At 36.6% G+C, this 5842-nt stretch overlaps 1 pseudogene; it reads left to right on the top strand.

Annotated features, from left to right (window-relative positions):
• The first annotated feature begins 1762 nt into the window (after window positions 1-1762).
• On the top strand, window positions 1763-2366 carry LOC110588839 (annotated as a pseudogene).
• Window positions 2367-5842: the final 3476 nt, after the last annotated feature.

Raw genomic sequence — 5842 nt, 5'->3', positions numbered from 1 at the left:
TATTTCTGGTACAGCAAAGCATTCGAGTAGCACACGATGAGGCTTTCAATTACATGTTTAATTCATTCAGATGATTTGTGCACAGCAAGGAGATCTTAATCCCAGAGATTCTTAGTAAGAATGTCATTATGTTAATATAGTTCTCATAGGCTTCTTGGATTGGATTCTACTTAACACCATTTCACAGACTGAGCTGTAGAGGCATAATGCCCACCAAATCCCTAGCAAGCTATAGTAAAGCTTTCCTCTGCTATGTCAGTTCCTCAGACATGGCTTCTCATGCCTCCCAGGCCAGACCAGCTCCCATGCTGAACATAAACTAGGATCTTGGATCTCTCATGCAATTAAATAGTCATTGGTGTAATTATTTGTAATTGTCTAGGTCCCAGACTAGAATGAAAATTCCATGCAGTCAAAGACCACATCTTACTTATCTCAGTGCCCAAAAAAATGCCCAGCTCACGGGGTGCCTGGGTGGCTCAGTCGTTAAGCGTCTGCCTTCAGCTCAGGTCATGATCCCAGGGTCCTGGGATCAAGCCCCACATCGGGCTCCCTGCTCAGCGGGAAGCCTGCTTCTCTCTCTCCCACTCCCCCTGCTTGTGCTCCCTCGCTCGCTGTGTCTCTCTCTGTTAAATAAATAAAATCTTTAAAAAAAAAAATGCCCAGCTCACATTAAGTGTTTAATACAAATTGGTAAGTAGTATGCAATACAGGATTGTTTATTCTGGTAAGATAGAGTATATACATAAAATGTAATATTCTGAAACAATTACCATTAATGCTGTAGCATGCATAGTTATTGACATGAAAAGGAATCTATGGATTTGTTTTCCAAATCAGGTTATAAAATCTTAAATACAATAGGTAGTAGAATGTGGTGCTTACAAGTGTTAGATGAATGTGGGCAAGGGACTTACCCTCAGTGAGCATCAGTTCCTCATCTGTAAAAAAAGGACTAATAATAACACCAAGTATGAGAAAATTAATTCATTAAAATAATGTAAAAATACAATAATTAATTTAAAATATCAACAAAGTGCATGATAAATATTAGCTATATTGAAGACAACAATCCCATTTACGGAGAAAAGTACATTTCTATGTAAACATAAAAAACCCAAACTATTCACATCAAATTGTTAACATGAATATGTTGGTGGAATTTTAGATTTTTTTTTAAATTTTCTTTTCATATTTTTTCTTTTCATATTGTTCTCTATTTTCTAGACAATAAGGCCATTTTCATTGTGAGAAGGGGGATAATAACTTGGTTTTCTTCTAGAGCACTAGCTGCCTGACCTTTTATTATAAAGCAAAATATCTTGGAGATGGCTTGTCCAAAAAAATGGTCTCAGACTTATTTGAGAGAAGAAGATCAAATGAAAGTTTAAAATGACTACCCAGAGAAAAGTGTTTACCTGGTCTCATTCTCTAAATTCCACTGAACTGACAAAGAAAATGTGTAAAAAATAAATTTTAGTAGAGCTGAAAAACCAAGAGTTTCCACTAACACACCAGAACTTTGAGAATTTCCTAGAAAAAGCAAGAGGAAACAGATCTAAAGAATCTGCAATTCCACAAAGACAAGTGAGAAGCCCTCCAATAAAGAGCTCTAAAACAACCCTAGGAAAAGAGGCAGTAGGGACAGAAAGAGGAATTGGTGGTAGGCTTATCACTGATTCAAAAAAACAGAAGAACGGGAAGCCAAGCTCCCGACACCCCACTCTGCTCTGCTCTCTAGGCCCGCCGGCCCGCACCCACCATGTCCACCATTCAGCAGCTGGTAGGAAGATGGCGCTTAGTGGGAAGCAAAGGCTTTGACGAATACATGAAGGAAGTAGGAGTGGGAATAGCTCTGCGAAAAGTGGGTGCAATGGCCAAACCAGATTGTATCATCTCTTCTGACGGCAAAAACCTCACCACAAAAACAGAGCGCTTTGAAAACAACACAGTTTTCATGTAACCTGGGAGAGAAGTCTGAAGAAACTACAGCTGATGGCAGAAAAACTGAGACCGTCTGCAACTTCACAGACAGCACGTTGGTTCAACATCAGGAATGGGATGGGAAGGAAAGCACAATCACAAGAAAATTGGAAAATGGGAAATTAGTGGTGGAATGCATCATGAATAATGTCACCTGTACTCGGGTATATGAAAAAGTAGAGTAAAAATTCCATCATCATTGTGGACAGGAATTAGCTGTGAAGATGAACAAGCTCAGTTCAATGAGCAAATCTTCATACTGCTTTTTTTTTTTCATTACTGTGTTCAATTATCTTTATCACAAACATTTTACATGCATCTATTTCAAAGTGTTGATTTAATTAGGATCATCCCTTTGGTTAGTAAATAAATTTGTGCTATGCCAGTAAAAAAAAAAAACAGAAGAACTATGTCCATGACCTGGTAGAGTGCCCAGTAGAGTTTAACCTCAAATGCAGCTCTGCAATATGGGAATTTTGATACAGGGGACTCTCATAGTAGATACTGGGACTGGGACAAAGTAATCTCCCCAGTAACTTTGGGCTACCTCAAGGGAAGAAACAAACTTTCATCAGAAAACAAAATACTGGTCACTCTAAAGGAAAGTCTACCCTACCAGGACCCATTACTGCTCTTCACTCCAGAACAACCACCAACACCTCCAACCAGACTATAGTTATTGCCAAGGGGAACAGGGATTTCTGTTTGCACTGGAAAAACATATCTGAGCTATCAGTTCTGTTCATTTATATACACTTGTCTAAAAATATGAACTGTCACAAAGTGTTGTCAAACATGCAATAGAAATGAATTGCTGGGGTACCTGGGTGGCTCAGGCAGTAAAGTGTCCAACTCTTGATTTCGGTTCAGGTCATGATTTCAGGGTCATGAGATCAAACCCTGTGTTGCATCCCGCGGAGTCTACTTGAGATTCTCTCTCTCCCTCACCCTCTGCCCTTCCCCCACCAAATAAATAAATAAATAAATCTTTTTAAAAAAGAAATGGGTTGCTAACAGAATGAAGGGAAGGAAGAAATAAAGGAAAGAGGGAGAGAGGGAAGGAAGTGGAATAAAGAAAACAAAAGGACAGTTTCAGCATGTCTGAAGAAATCTCTGAACTCCAGAGATTGATAAAATTCTTAACAATCCCTAGAGGCAGGGAAAAAAACAGGCTACATTCAAAAGAACAAGAATCCACCTGGCATAAGGCTTCTCCTCTACAACTAGGATCTAGAACACAATGAAGCAATGTCTTCAGTGTTCTTATGAAATACCATTATGAACCAAAAACTCTAGATTCAACTACCTTTTAAGTGTCAGGGCAAAATAAAGATATTTTCAGATACATGATTACTTAAATGTTTTAAAACTTAGAAAACTTTTCTGAACAAATTATATGAATATACACAATTTTTTTTTGTAATTCTAATATTTATTTAGTACACTGTAATTTAAAATGTTGCATACATTACACAGAATCTCAGTTCAGGCATTTCAAATAAACACAGTTTGAATTTTAACAAAACATTTTTTTTTAGGAAAATTTTTTTTATTAATTTTATTTTATTATGTTAGTCACCATACATTACATCATTAGTTTTTGATGTAGTGTTCCATGATTCATTGTTTGCGTATAACACCCAGTGCTCCATGCAGAACGTGCCCTCTTTAATACCCATCACCAGGCTAACCCATCCCCCCACCCCCCTTCCCCTCTAGAACCCTCAGTTTGTTTCTCAGAGCCCATAGTCTCTCATGGTTCGTCTCCCCCTCCAATTTCCCCCCGTCATTCGTCCCCTCCTGCTAGCTTCTTTTTTTTTTTTTTTAACATATAATGTATTATTTGTTTCAGAGGTACAGGTCTGTGATTCATCAGCTTTACACAATTCACCGCGCTCACCATAGCACATACCCTCTCCAATGTCTATCACCCAGCACCCCCATCCCTCCCACCCCCGCCACTCCAGCAACCCTCAGTTTGTTTCCTGAGATTAAGAGTGTCTTATGGCTTGTCTCCCTCTCTGGTTTCATCTTGTTTCATTTTTTCCTATCTTCCCCTATGATCCTCTGTCTTGTTTCTCAAATTCCTCAGAATATATTCTGCAGGAAAAGGCACTGCACAATGGAGTCGATTACTTAAATCTATGTACATTACATATACACACTTTATTCTGCTGAAGTGGGTAACTAGTGAAGTCACCTTTCACATGTGAATGTCTCACTCACAAATCCCTGCCTCACAATTTTATAACTCAAAGAACACCCAGATATTTCAAAACAGATATTTCAAAGATGTTCCACTTTCTAGAGTAATTCTTTAGAGACATAACCTGCTTACCAATACCTGTCTTTGATTCATATTTTACTTTCAATAAAGCATGAAAGTGAAGAACTTGCAAAAAAAAAATATAGACAATATTAAAATGGAAAATGAATCTAAAAAAGAGAAGGCATTGTTTTAAAAAACAGTTGTGAGTAAAGATAAACTATAATGTATAGTTAAGGCTAAATAAATAACATAGCTGTTAACCTTAAACAATTTTTAAGAAAGAATTGGAAGTTGCACACCAGTTTTTAAATGCTTAGCTTGAAAGTAGCACTGCTAAGAGCCCACTGGTCAGAACTAGTTCACAGCCACATCTAACTACAAGGGTCTGAGAAACAGGAGAGTGCATGAATATTAGACTAGATTAATATGATATTTAGTCACCATAGTTCATAATAATTTGTTTTTAGTTCATAATTTTATCTTTCGAGTGGACTGTATCTTTGAACAACACGTTATATTCCTCTTTAACCATAAAATGGATTTCACATTGGAATCTATTTTCCTAGAAATTAATATTGTCTCTTCTATCTTTTTTGGTTATAAATTATCTGGTATAACTTTATCCATCCCTTTATTTTCAATCTTTCTGTGTCATTTCATTTGTTGTCTCGTGTAAATATCAAACAACTGGAATTTATCCTCTAAGATAAGTTCTACCACTTTGTTATTTTAATCTAACCATCTTTATTTTTTTGTTTTTTTTTAATTGAAATATAATTAACTTACAGTGTTATATTAGTTTCAGGTGTACAATATAGTGATTCAACAATTCTATACATTACTCAGTGCTCACCATGATAAATACAGTCACCATCTGTCACTAAACACTACTACATTATTGACTATATTCCCTATGCTGTACTTTTCATCATGTGACCTATTTATATTATAACTGGAAGTTTGTACCTCTTAATCTCCTTTATCTATTTCACCCTCCTCCCCTCTGGCAACCACCAATTTGTTCTCTATGTTTAAGAGTCTGGTTTTTGTTTGTTTCTTGTTCATTTGTTTTGTTTTTTAGATTTCACATATAAGTGAAATCATATGATATGTGTCTTTCTCTGTCTGACTTATTGCATTTAACATAATACCCTCTAGTCCATCCATGTTGTTGCAAATGGCAAGATCTCATTCTTTTCTATGGCTGAATAATACTCCATTGTATATATAGACCTGTTCTTTTTATTTTATTTTATTTTTGTTAGTCACCATACATTACATCATTAGTTTTTGATGTAGTGTTCCATGATTCATTGTTTGTGTATAACACCTAGTGCTCCGTGCAATACATGCCCTCCATGCAATACATGCCCATCACTGGGCTCACCCATCCCCCACCCCCCTCCCCTATGAAACCCTCAGTTTGTTTCCCGTAGTCCATAGTCTCTCACGGTTCTAGACCACATCTTCTTTATCCATTCATCAATGGACACTTGGATTACTTCCATATTTTTGCTATCATAAATAGCAATAAGCATAGGGGTGCATATATCTTTTCAAATTAGCATTTTTATTTTCTTTGGGTAAATA

The sequence above is a fragment of the Neomonachus schauinslandi genome, chromosome 10, assembly GCF_002201575.2.
Source record: "Neomonachus schauinslandi chromosome 10, ASM220157v2, whole genome shotgun sequence".
In the NCBI taxonomy this organism is placed as follows: Eukaryota; Metazoa; Chordata; class Mammalia; order Carnivora; family Phocidae; genus Neomonachus; species Neomonachus schauinslandi.
Note: the sequence above shows the minus strand (reverse complement) of the source record. Positions and strands in the feature narration are given on the sequence as shown.